The following is a 13,105-nucleotide window of genomic DNA, read 5'->3' on the forward strand; positions in this document are numbered from 1 at the left end:
CCTCCGAGCTTCCGGCCCAGACATCAAAGCCTCGGCACCCTCTGTGTCGCAGGCTAAGCCAGCGTTCGTTCCGGCGCCGGTGCCCAGTGTCTCGGCTTGGGCGAAACCGCTGCCGTACACGAACACGGTTACAACTCCCTCCTCCGCGATCCGTCCCGCCCCCGCAACTCGTCCCTCTCCCGCAACTCGTCCCTCTCCCGCGACTTGCCCTCCGACCGCGTCCGACAATCTCGCTTTAGCGATCGACTTCTTTCAGTCGATAAACTTTGAGCGCGTTAACGCTTTGGGCGACGCCATTCGCGCTGCCTCCACTGCACAACACTTTATCGCCGTTGTGCAAGAATACGCCGACGTATACGCGTCATTAAATACGTACGTCCTCCCCTCACTCCGCCGGTAATCAATGGCGTATATAAGTAGAATAAAGCCCCTATCCGTAACGATAGGATTTTTTAACGCTTACGGTCTCGCAAATCAACGTGATCAGGTTTCTGACTTTTTGCGTGATCATCAAATTGATATCTTTTTAGTGCAGGAGACCCTACTTAAGCCCGCACGCCGTGACCCTAAAATCGCGAACTATAACATGGTCAGGAACGACAGACTCTCTGCTCGTGGTGGTGGTACCGTCATTTACTATAGAAGAGCCCTGCATTGCGTCCCGCTAGATCCTCCCGCGCTCGCTAATATCGAAGCATCAGTGTGCCGAATCTCACTGACGGGACGCGCCGATCGTTATCGCGTCCGTTTATCTTCCACCGGATAAGATCGTTCTAAGCAGTGATATCGAGGCGCTGCTCGGCATGGGGAGCTCTGTCATTCTGGCGGGTGACCTAAATTGTAAACACATCAGGTGGAACTCACACACCACAACCCCGAATGGCAGGCGGCTTGACGCGTTAGTCGATGATCTCGCCTTCGATATCGTCGCTCCGCTAACACCGACTCACTACCCGCTAAATATCGCGCATCGCCCGGATATACTCGACATAGCGTTATTAAAAAACGTAACTCTGAGCTTACACTCGATCGAAGTAGTTTCAGAGTTAAATTCAGACCACCGTCCCGTCGTTATGAAGCTCGGTCGCGCTCCCGACTCCGTTCCCGTCACGAGGACTGTGGTGGATTGGCACACGCTGGGCATCAGCCTGGCTGAATCTGATCCACCATCGCTCCCGTTTAACCCGGACTCTACCCCATCTCCTCAGGATACCGCTGAAGCCATAGACATCTTAACGTCACACATCACCTCAACATTAGATAGATCATCGAAACAAGTTGTAGCGGAGGACTTCCTTCACCGCTTCAAATTGTCCGACGATATTAGGGAACTCCTTAGAGCTAAGAACGCCTCGATACGCGCCTACGACAGGTATCCTACCGCGGAAAATCGTATTCGAATGCGTGCCCTACAACGCGACGTAAAGTCTCGCATCGCCGAAGTCCGAGATGCCAGATGGTCTGATTTCTTAGAAGGACTCGCGCCCTCCCAAAGGTCTTACTACCGCTTAGTTCGTACTCTCAAATCGGATACGGTAGTAACTATGCCCCCCCTCGTAGGCCCCTCAGGCCGACTCGCGGCGTTTGATGATGACGAAAAAGCAGAGTTGCTGGCCGATACATTGCAAACCCAGTGCACGCCCAGCACTCAATCCGTGGACCCTGTTCATGTAGAATTAGTAGACAGTGAGGTAGAACGCAGAGTCTCCTTGCCACCCTCGGATGCGTTACCACCCGTCACCCCGATGGAAGTTAAAGACTTGATCAAAGACCTACGTCCTCGCAAGGCTCCCGGTTCCGACGGTATATCCAACCGCGTTATTAAACTTCTACCCGTCCAACTCATCGTGATGCTGGCATCTTTTTTCAATGCCGCTATGGCGAACTGTATCTTTCCCGCGGTGTGGAAAGAAGCGGACGTTATCGGCATACATAAACCCGGTAAACCAAAAAATCATCCGACGACCTACCGCCCGATTAGCCTCCTCATGTCTCTAGGCAAACTGTATGAGCGTCTGCTCTACAAACGCCTCAGAGACTTCGTTTCATCCAAGGGCATTCTCATCGATGAACAATTCGGATTCCGTACAAATCACTCATGCGTTCAACAGGTGCACCGCCTCACGGAGCACATTCTTGTGGGGCTTAATCGACCAAAACCGTTATACACGGGAGCTCTCTTCTTCGACGTCGCAAAAGCGTTCGACAAAGTCTGGCACAACGGTTTGATTTTCAAACTATTCAACATGGGTGTGCCGGATAGTCTCGTGCTCATCATACGGGACTTCTTGTCGAACCGCTCTTTTCGATATCGAGTCGAGGGAACCCGCTCCTCCCCACGACCTCTCACAGCTGGAGTCCCGCAAGGCTCTGTCCTTTCACCCCTCCTATTTAGCTTATTCGTTAACGATATTCCCCGGTCGCCGCCGACCCATTTAGCTTTATTCGCCGACGACACGACTGTTTACTATTCCAGTAGAAACAAGTCCCTAATCGCGAAGAAGCTTCAGAGCGCAGCCCTAGCCCTAGGACAGTGGTTCCGAAAATGGCGCATAGACATCAACCCAGCGAAAAGTACTGTGGTGCTATTTCAGAGGGGAAGCTCCACACGGATTTCCTCCCGTATTAGGAGGAGGAATCTCACACCCCCGATTACTCTCTTTAGTCAATCCATACCCTGGGCCAGGAAGGTCAAGTACCTGGGCGTTACCCTGGATGCATCGATGACATTCCGCCCGCATATAAAATCAGTCCGTGACCGTGCCGCGTTTATTCTCGGTAGACTCTACCCCATGATCTGTAAGCGGAGTAAAATGTCCCTTCGGAACAAGGTGACACTTTACAAAACTTGCATAAGGCCCGTCATGACTTACGCGAGTGTGGTGTTCGCTCACGCGGCCCGCACACACATAGACACCCTTCAATCTCTACAATCCCGCTTTTGCAGGTTAGCCGTCGGAGCTCCGTGGTTCGTGAGGAACGTTGACCTACACGACGACCTGGGCCTCGAATCTATACAGAAATACATGAAGTCAGCGTCGGAACGGTACTTCGATAAGGATATGCGTCATGATAATCGCCTTATCGTAGCCGCCGCTGACTACTCCCCGAATCCTGATCATGCAGGAGCCAGTCACCGTCGACGCCCTAGACACGTCCTTACGGATCCATCAGATCCAATAACCTTTGCACTAGACGCCTTCAGCTTTAGGAGCAGGCTTAGGGACCTCGGTAACCGTACTCGTCGAACTCGACAAAGAGTTCGCCGTGCAACCTAACCCATGAATCAGCTCGCTGAGTTTCTCGCCGGATCTTCTCAGCGGGTCGCGATTCCGATCCGGTAGTAGATTCATTCGCGAAGCAGCTGCTCTTGAGCTGTTAGGTCTCCTTCGGAGGCGCTCGGGTAGCTGTTAGCAAATCCCACCCCTCCTGGCTGAGCCTTTGCTCGCCCAACTGTCCTGGTGAAACTGGAAAGGCCTCCGGGCCACCAGTAATTCTTCAATCATAAAAAAAAAAAAAAAAAAAACTTTCGCCAGTATGGCAATAAAAATACATGCTCACGAATTTAATAATAAATACTTTTCCATAATACAAAAACTGTCTTGACCCTTCTTGTAAGAATTGCAATTTCACAAAATTATCTCGACTTACATATTTCTGAGCTTATTTCATTATTTATGATGAACGGTCGTGGTTGCTTCTCAAAATGAGTAAGTACATATTGAATGGCCGGGATATACAAAAACTTGTTGATCACAGCACAATACCGGCAGGGCCCGCCTACATCGGTACAACCTTGTATTTAACTAGTGATTGGATAAGCACTTTTTCCATATTAACTTCCATATTAACTAGTTTGATAATAAATAAGCAAAAAAAATGTTAAATATGCAAATGGTGAAATTAAACTTTTTATTCCTTACGCACCTATTTTTTGTATAAGTATGAAAAGGGAAAATACAGTTTGAGTGTATCTGGAATTGATAATGTTATTAATTGTTATCGAAAATGCGGTGAAATTTAATTTTGTGTGTGTTGGAATAAGGTTCAGCTGCATTTCAAAGTGCTTCAAATTACCTTAAGTTCGTCATAATAAATATTCGTCAAAGTTTATATATTCGCTTCGCTTTTATATATTCGGTCTATATCGCAACCAATAGTTGCAAAATGGTTGATTTTTGATTTTATTGATTGAGTTGCCGAAGAAAAAACGGTACACAATCGCAAAAGCAACAAACCATGGCAAGCAACATACATCTGCTCCATTTATTAATACCTTCGACTATAAAACATTTGAAACACGTTCTTGCGAATCAATACTCGCGTCCCCGATAATATATGAATTATTTATATGGTTTATTGTCGGTTTATCGGGTGCATCGCTGTTCTCCGAGCGGATGCCGCGCGAGTCATCTTGAAATAATAATCCGAACATAATTTTATTTTTGACAAATAACTGGTCAGCATTGGGTGTAGTCAGGTTTTTGCACGACCGGCTGTGGCGGCCGTGCCGCAGATTCTTGGTTTGTCGCTTTATTGCCTGAATAAACATAAGAGGATGCTGTCAGTATCGTAATTGCGACACCGATAAGAAAGCGCCTGGTCACAGTCGGTCCTGCGGCACCTATGAAAATTTGAAAAGGTATATATAATCTGTGAACCACTAAATAACGATATATTGAAATAACCTACAAAAAATATTAAGAATGACACAGTAGGATGATACACCCGTTTCGATAGGGTTGAATATGTCTTACAAATTATATAGAAATTTCCAAATGATTTTTTCGCAATAAATATGTTAAGTTAGTCTAAAAAGTGTCTGGGTGGTTTTTCAATTACTGAAAAATTTATTAAAATTGTGGTCAAACAAACTTTAAATGAAAATTGGTTTCTCAAACTCGCCGTTAGGTTATAATCCTGTAGACAGCTTGACGTGAATTCTGCCATGTACCCTAAGAGAAGGTAGAATTCGACTTACCACGAACTCCTTGTAGAGCAGAGTAAGGCCAAACAAAAATGAAGTGAATGTCGAAAATTCATTACTTTGTTCTTTTGCTCTCATTTCCGTCATTAAATTGACATTGACGTCCTTTTAAAATATATCGTGGTAAAAAATAGCTATCTGAAATTCGATCAGCTCGAGTATCGGATGGATTGGTTGACTTTAATGAGGGTTCATTGTCAATTTGCTGTCATTGAGTAGGACGTATGCAAAATTACCAAGTTCGTACGCGTGGTCTATATCATTTATTGTACTCTGCACATTTTTTATCAAGTCATCGATTTTATTAAATGTTGTATCTTCTAACAAGGTTTTACATTTATTTGGTACAAAGAAAATACTCAATGAAGTTATTTAAAATCGATTAATAAATAATGTAGTAAATGTACATAATTGTACACAGTAATGTACATAGAGGTACATAATTGCGTTATGTTGTTCTAGCTTCAAAGCAGACATCGACATAATATAGTTGGTGTTAAGTTGAGATTCAGAATTGTAAAATCTGCCAAATTTAGGTTCCTTGTTTTAAAGCACAATGCGAAAAAGATACTACCCTTTAATACCTCTATTAAATTAGCAAGTAGGTACTTTATTTAAAATATTCAAAAAATAATAATACAGGACCCTAATTAAATTTTAATAGTTGTTCTCCAAATAATTTTTAAAATAAAAAATAAAAACGATTCTCGACAAATATTTCGGCGTGATTGCGACGGGACAGCCTCGTAACGGCCGCCAAGTATTTTAATTAATGCCACACCCGGGGTACATAAATTTCCGGAACGTTTCACTGATTAAGGTTTCTCAACCACTTATCGACGAATTCTGCCGAAGATCTCTGTACATTACGACCCGTGAAAATGGGAAACAATTTTATTTTTTCATTATTTTCATGGGATTCAGATTGTGCGTAGCGCGTAGTGGTAGTAATTTTTGACTTTAAAGACGTTGACAAATTCTTGAAAAGCACAAAGATTGATACCACCTGAATTTCTCATACAGTTTTAAGTGAAAATTTACAAAACAGATTGCGCTTCGATTTTGTGTTTTATTTAGTTATTCCTTAATCTGGAGTTTTTATTTATAGTTTTCGGGACATGATGGATTTAATGGGACCCTTGATGTTTTTACCATTTTCATCATCATCAGCCCATAGACGCCCACTGCTGGACATAGGCCTCGCCCAAGCTTCTGGTTCCAACTGGTTCTGCGCAGCGTTCAAACTATTTAACATTTTAATGTCTAATATTATGCCTGTAAATTTAACTTTAATGCCTAACGAACATTAACTACAAAATATTTTATGCAAAGGAAAGTATCTGGTAGAGGACAAAATAATATTACATTAGATATTAAATTTCTACTTGAAGATAATCTTGGTGTGGCGGGTAACCATCATACAACGCAAGATATTTGATAGATGCCTGAATCTCGTTTACGACATTTTCAAGATAAGCTTGCATACATACAAGTTCCGAACAACAACATTCGGACCGTCGGTCTACCGAGCAATATCATCCGCTCGGTGGAAGATCTTTCCTTTCGTCGTCTATTCCCACATTGGCAATTCCAATAACAACATGATAGTAGCTTTGAAAATACTATGTAGTACAGGTTTAATATATGTTCGATAATACATGATTATGTAATTTACAAATTAAAAATAATTAAGTTAGTTTTTTTAGGGTCAAGTGTAATACAGAAATCAACAGGGCGGCGGAAGAGGGCGCGTGCTCGTAAGACCTGTGAGTTCCTCAATGCATTATTCAATACAATATTATCAATAAATTAATGCTTACATTCGAACGCTACCGCACATACTAATGATGACACGCGGCGCGACACTTTTTGCTGGACCCTCTTCCATTCAGCTTTCCATTGATTCGAAATCGAGTAAAAACTCGCCAGCTCTCCTTACTAGGGTTACTATTACGTGTTAATATTATTTTAGTGATGATTGATTATTTTGAAATGTCCCAATAAATGCAATATTTTGAACACGCTTTTGTAAGTTTGAAATGTGGAAATGTTTGAGTGTAACGGTATTTTTGGACTTCATATTCATCTTTTTTTTTTTATACCTATGCTGATAGCCTCGAGAGGCTATTTCAGCTTCGCCTTGACGTGTAGATGAGCTCACGGGGTTCAAACCGGGACCGTTGCTAACACTGGCTCTAGCAAGAGCAGTGCTTCGCAGAATCTACCACCGGATCAGAAACGCGACCCACTGAGAAAATCCGGCGAGAAACTCAGTGGGCTGTGTCTGTGGGTTAATATTCATCAGCTTCGAGACGCCCAATTAACTTAAAAAATTGAATACCTATTAAATACCAATGACGGTACACTAATTTTATAACTGTTCTCTAATATTTCGACCAATATTAACAGGATAAAAAAATATGAAATTATTTCTGTTCTGTTTTCTATATTTGTGATTGTAAATTTTTAAACTACATAATGTATTTCTATGGTAGAATCTCACAATTAATTATTACCTAAATTTCTCACTCTTGGTGCTGAGTCCCCAACCGATAAATAGACAAAAAGTTATTGAATGATAAATTATTGTCAGCTATCGATAATAACAAGTAATTTGCCGTTTCCTGACAGTAGATGAATTTAAAATTTTCTATAATCATAAAACAATGATGTAACAGCACTATGAATTTGTCAACCCTATACATTCTGTGAATCGATGAAGGGACCGCTTTTTGCGATTCGTTTTGGACAAGGACGTCATCGACTGTTCTTGTGTTATAGAGGTGAAATGAATACTTAATTGTGCTGCAATTCACCGATTTATTTATATAGCGACCGAGTATGATAGGAAAATCATTCATAGGAATTCGTAGGAATCATTTTTAATATTAACAACGGTTTTCGCGAGTTGTAGATGTCGTAGTAATTAAAACTACTTTTACGTAACATAACCAGATACATGCTGCTGTAGTTGATAATTATGGGTAATGTGGACGGAAAGAGACGTGCTGGGCGAAGAAAGAAATCATGGCTCCGGAATATCCGGGAGTGGGCCGGTATTGCCTCCGTCGAACAGCTGTTCCGGCTGGCTGCTGATAGAGATGAATACAGGAAGCTAACGGCCAGCCTTCAGGATTGAAGAGGCACTGGAAGAAGAAGAAGAACCAGAATAATAAACACGAGAGTAAACTGTAAAAGTTGTTTTAACATGAATTTTGTTTGGAATGGGCATCCGAATACGACAAATTGAGCGTTAGAAGATTCAATTGTAGTAGAAATAGATCTGTCCTACGAAGATAAAGCTGTGGTACCTATTCACTTGGGATCGCAACACGCTTTACCTACATCTGTTTAAACGTGTGAAACGTCTTAATTTTAAGCAGATTATTTATGCTAATATTCGATCAATGTTCGAAATTTGCCAGTGATCACTTACATCTCCAGATTTAGTTTCGTTTTTTATCTATTAGATAAAATCTTTTTGGATTGTGATTGACATTACGATAAAGACTATTTCCAAAGATAAATATATTGGTAGCACTAAAGCTCGTTAATACCTACTAGATAAGTATAATGAAAATCGGTAGAAAAACAAGAGAAAATGGTACTAAACAATTTTCTTTTTCGAAAAACTAAAATAACAATTTACACATGTTTTTATTGATAACACAAAATTTTGTAAATAAATATTACTAGTAAAGAGAAAAAAAGGAAATATAAAATCGGTTGACAAATAAGAAAATGTTAGCTAAAAATTTTCTGTTTTGAAATATAAAATATTGTTTTTACAAAAATAAATAGTACTAAAGTTTGTCAATAACTATTAAACAAAAGAAAAGGAAATAGAAAATCGGTTGAAAAACAAGTGGGAAAATGGTACTTAGCTTTTTTATGTCTTTGTTGGCAGACGAGTGTATAGGCACTATTGCGTCTAGTTGAAGTGACACGACTATTGATGAAACCCGGTAATCAAATTTAAATTTTTCGAAAGCAATATCTACGCAACGCACTAAACAAGCACGTGCTCACAAATAACATCCGCCATCAAGTAATAACATCGTGTAATCAAAGTAGATATAGTCTGCAAAGTATATAAATTTACATAAGTATTAGCGGTGGCGTATTCCGTGCCCAAACAGGTAGGTAGGTATTAAAAATACAACCTATTTCTGAAGTTAAGCTATCAGCTTAAACCGAGGTTTCGACTTCATTTGCAGAATTCACGTTGAGATGCACATTCATTAGATCAGATAGTACATGAATTCTTTGGAACTAAAAAAAAACGTTTTTGTTAAGTATTATTACTGCATGTCTCTAATTACTAGTTTATGTTTATTGTAATGAAGGGGATTAACTATTCGTTGGTAAATACGATGTAAGTAATAAAGTTTTGATTGACTGAACTTCGCTCGATTACAGCAGTAAAAGTATCTTACTTAGTACACTTGTTGGTTCGAAGGCTCCAAAGCTGGAAAGAAGAGCAATTCATAAAATAACCAATGTTCGTTCTCGCTAATTTAACTTCTAAAAAACTATATATACACTAAACTATATTTTCAAGAATGGCACATCTCGTGCTTAGATGCGTAAGATGTATACTTCCTATAACGGACTTATAAAGCTCTAATTACTCATTATAAATAAGATCGCAATATTTTTAAAATACTTTACAACCAAAAATGATATGAACTGCAATAGTTACCTAAGTTAGTTTTTCTAATTACGCGCCCGAAAGAAATAAAATGTTTCATTTTGAAATTTTGAAATTTTCATTTGACAATTTCACGTTAGCAAATCAAATAAGACTATTTACTAGTCTGAGATAAACGAGAAATAAAAAAACAACACATTTTAGAAATGCTGATAAAACACGGAAACCTTTATAACAAACTTTGAATATAATATGTTGTACTCCGTGTAAGGAAACCTGAGGTCAATTGAACTGACTCGGAGCATCAAGACTATTCATAAACATCAAATATAGCGGTGGTTCTGCTAATTGTACAGAATAAGTCGAATAATTTTACTGAAAAGGCAATGGTTGAGCCACTGGGCATACTCGTTTTATTGTTGCATGAGCATCTGATTGGTTGATTTTAATGAGAGCCGATCAATGGGCGTAATTGTTTTCTTGTATCATTCTTTGCCGGACGCCTGCCCGCTGTCAGCCGGAATGGTGGATGTCGTTTTGTGCAAGCCATGCGTGTAATTTTGCAAGCGTTTTTGGCGTATCACCTTATAGAGCAAGCGAAACGAGACAAACTATAAAGGAAAATAAAAAAAGAAAATTGTACATTGTTACAAGTATCACTGTCATTGGTTTGTTGTGTTTTTTTCCCCGTATCGATCGATATTCGATCTTTAAAATAATATCTGGATTCTTTTTATTGCTCTATAGGACCAGGTCCGTCTGGTGTTAAGTTGTTTACAGGCAATTATTCTAAGGGAATTATAAATTACATAACGATTTATTTTCATTGCTTAGATGTGTGGACGAGCTCACGTGCACCCCGGTGTTAAGTAGTCACCGAAGCTCATGGTTTCTCGCCGGATCTTCTCAGTGGGTCGCGATTCCGATCCGGTGGTAGATTCAGCAAAGCATTTTTCTTGCAAGGGCAGATGCTAGTAAACTCTTTCATATTGAGCCCTGTGAGCTCATCCATGAGTCAAGGTGAAGCCAGAATAGCCTCTAGCGGCTACTGGCAGATAGGTAGGCAAAAAAAAACAACTGAACACGTGATTGTTTAGGGCTAGATATGATATGTAGACAGGGTCACAATACGACCACAATTAATTACACAAATCTACCTCTAAATGTTTCGCGGTTTTCAATTTTGAAATAGATTTTGCCAAAATCCTGGCCCAATACTTCGATTCCAAAATGTTCCAACTTCCGCTGCCAATGCCTCTTATTGTGACCCCCAAAGAGAGCAGACTAAAATATTGAAATAACGAAAATAAACAATTAACTTAATAAATTGTTTCATTATTTGAATTATTATATTATTGGAAAAAACGTGGTAAGTATGTATATGTTGAGAAGAAATAAGAAAACCGAATAAAAATGATCCGGCCGCAGAGATAAGACAATTTCCAATTACGTGTGTACGGCGTTCGGCACTGACAATGCGTAGCAGAACTGCCGGTTAAGGCCGTACACATCCACACGCACGTCACTTTAATGAGACCAGCAGTGCTTTTTGTATAACTAAATGCACGACTGGATAAAATAAATTTGCGATTGAGTGTTCAGCTTATATACCTAGATTCTTTAGATTTGCTTTGCTAAACAAAAATTTTCATGATTAATCCGCGCCAATGTTAATTGTTGAATCAGCTATTTTTTTATGTTTAATTTCGATTAAACACTTTACTATGGTTTCACGTAGCACCTGGGTTATGGAATACTATAAAATTAGATATCTTATATTTTCAACTTCAAATCAAAACAAAGGATAATTTCGGCATGTGTCTTTCTCCTTTGTGTTTAATATCTTGACATGAAATCTTCTTTCTGACATGAAGTCTTTGTGTTTTTTTTATTTTTTATTTTGAATAAAACATTGAGTTTGCGGTCCGCTTGATTTTGAGCGGGTTGCCCGGTGTGCATTTATCGTATCATAGATTATGGGATCAAAGTTCCAATATTTGATGATAGCAATTATAAATATTACATGAAAAAATAAGAACGGCAGATTTATTCTGTGAGAAGTAACCTGTCAATTAATTGAAAGTAGTTAATTATAGATAATACTTGTAGATAGAATTTCGATTACGATCGCTTCTAGAGAAGCAGGCAGTATTACTTTAGCATTATAGTCCTTTTTTATTACGTTTACACATTGCCTAGAATATTAAAGAAAATAATAAAAAAACCTTAATTTTTTTATTCCTTACTTAGATGGGTGGACGAGATCACGGCCCGCCTGGTGTTAAGTGGTTACTGAAGCCCATAAACCTTAACAACGTAAATGCCGCTACTCACCTCGAGACTTGAGTCCTAACACAACTGCTACCTCTACCCTTCAAACCGATGCTCCACGAAGAAATAGAAATAGGCGGAGTAGTGGTACCTACCCATGCGAGCTCACAAGACGTTTTACCAGTAATTCTTATAGCATTAACTTTAATAATGATTGTTATTCTTTCACTTTTCATATTTGTATTCATTTATATACGTATAATTTCTAATTGTAATATTCGAATCATCTAATATTAAATTTTTTCGCTTAGTCATCATAATTCCAGAACCCAACTATCTTGAAAACCCAATCAAAACACTTACAATTGTGGTTGGTTATACTAATTAAAAATCTTATATATCAAATGAAATAATGTATTAAAAATAATTATGAACTTCACTGTTGCACGTAGGTACTTACTGAATACATATTCGACGCTTGAAAGGCAAACGTGACTAAGCGACAATAACTGCTTTGTACGTAAATGATAAGCAATAACCATATTCGATACGCAAAAAATATATATTTCTAGATCTATTCAAATCATTTCAATCCTACAGCTAGATTCGTTAAAATAGTTTTTTTTTCAGGTATTTCTCAGGTATATTTTAAATTAATTTCAACTTTAAATTAGTCTACTGTAAAGTTCACGCATTGTTGCTTAATCACGTTTGCCTTTCAAGCGTCGAATTAGAGATATGTGTCGAAAGAAATATCCTATGCAGCTGCGAGAATTCAAAGATTTATCGGTTGATTTAATTCAAGTTTTCGTTTTTGCTAAACGATTAACTCGCGAGCCTCACTAGATTCCAAATGTTGTCAATTACGTCGAACATTTGCATCGTAAATCCGCCCGTTCAACTTGTAATCGCCACCTCTGCGCCGACATACTCATTTACCATTAATTTCTTAATCATCCCTCTTTAATTGAAATGTTAACTGAGGCTCGATAAGCGGCGTGCTCCTTAATGTACTTCGATTAAATGTCTTACTTATCTTGTGTAAAAGCCAACTCAACTGTCAGGTAATTTTTCATTACGTGTAGGTATGCAAAATTATTGGCGGCGACCGAATTCAATGAGCTAAGTTATTGGGTATCCACTTGATACGATCTGATGTGAAGGCGAAAAGTGCATTCCGTAATTAATGTTTTTAT

General features: G+C 39.3%; 1 long non-coding RNA gene across 1 annotated transcript; it reads right to left on the reverse strand.

The window, feature by feature from the left end:
• Positions 1–8,587: 8,587 nt before the first annotated feature.
• On the reverse strand, positions 8,588–9,425 carry LOC134199207 (uncharacterized). The gene is made up of 2 exons (XR_009973592.1): positions 9,151–9,425; positions 8,588–9,068 (listed from the first exon to the last, which is right to left on the reverse strand). It is a non-coding gene; the product is annotated as an uncharacterized LOC134199207 (long non-coding RNA).
• Between the last annotated feature and the right edge of the window lie 3,680 nt (positions 9,426–13,105).

The sequence above is a fragment of the Bombyx mori genome, chromosome 8, assembly GCF_030269925.1.
Source record: "Bombyx mori chromosome 8, ASM3026992v2".
Taxonomy (NCBI): Eukaryota; Metazoa; Arthropoda; class Insecta; order Lepidoptera; family Bombycidae; genus Bombyx; species Bombyx mori.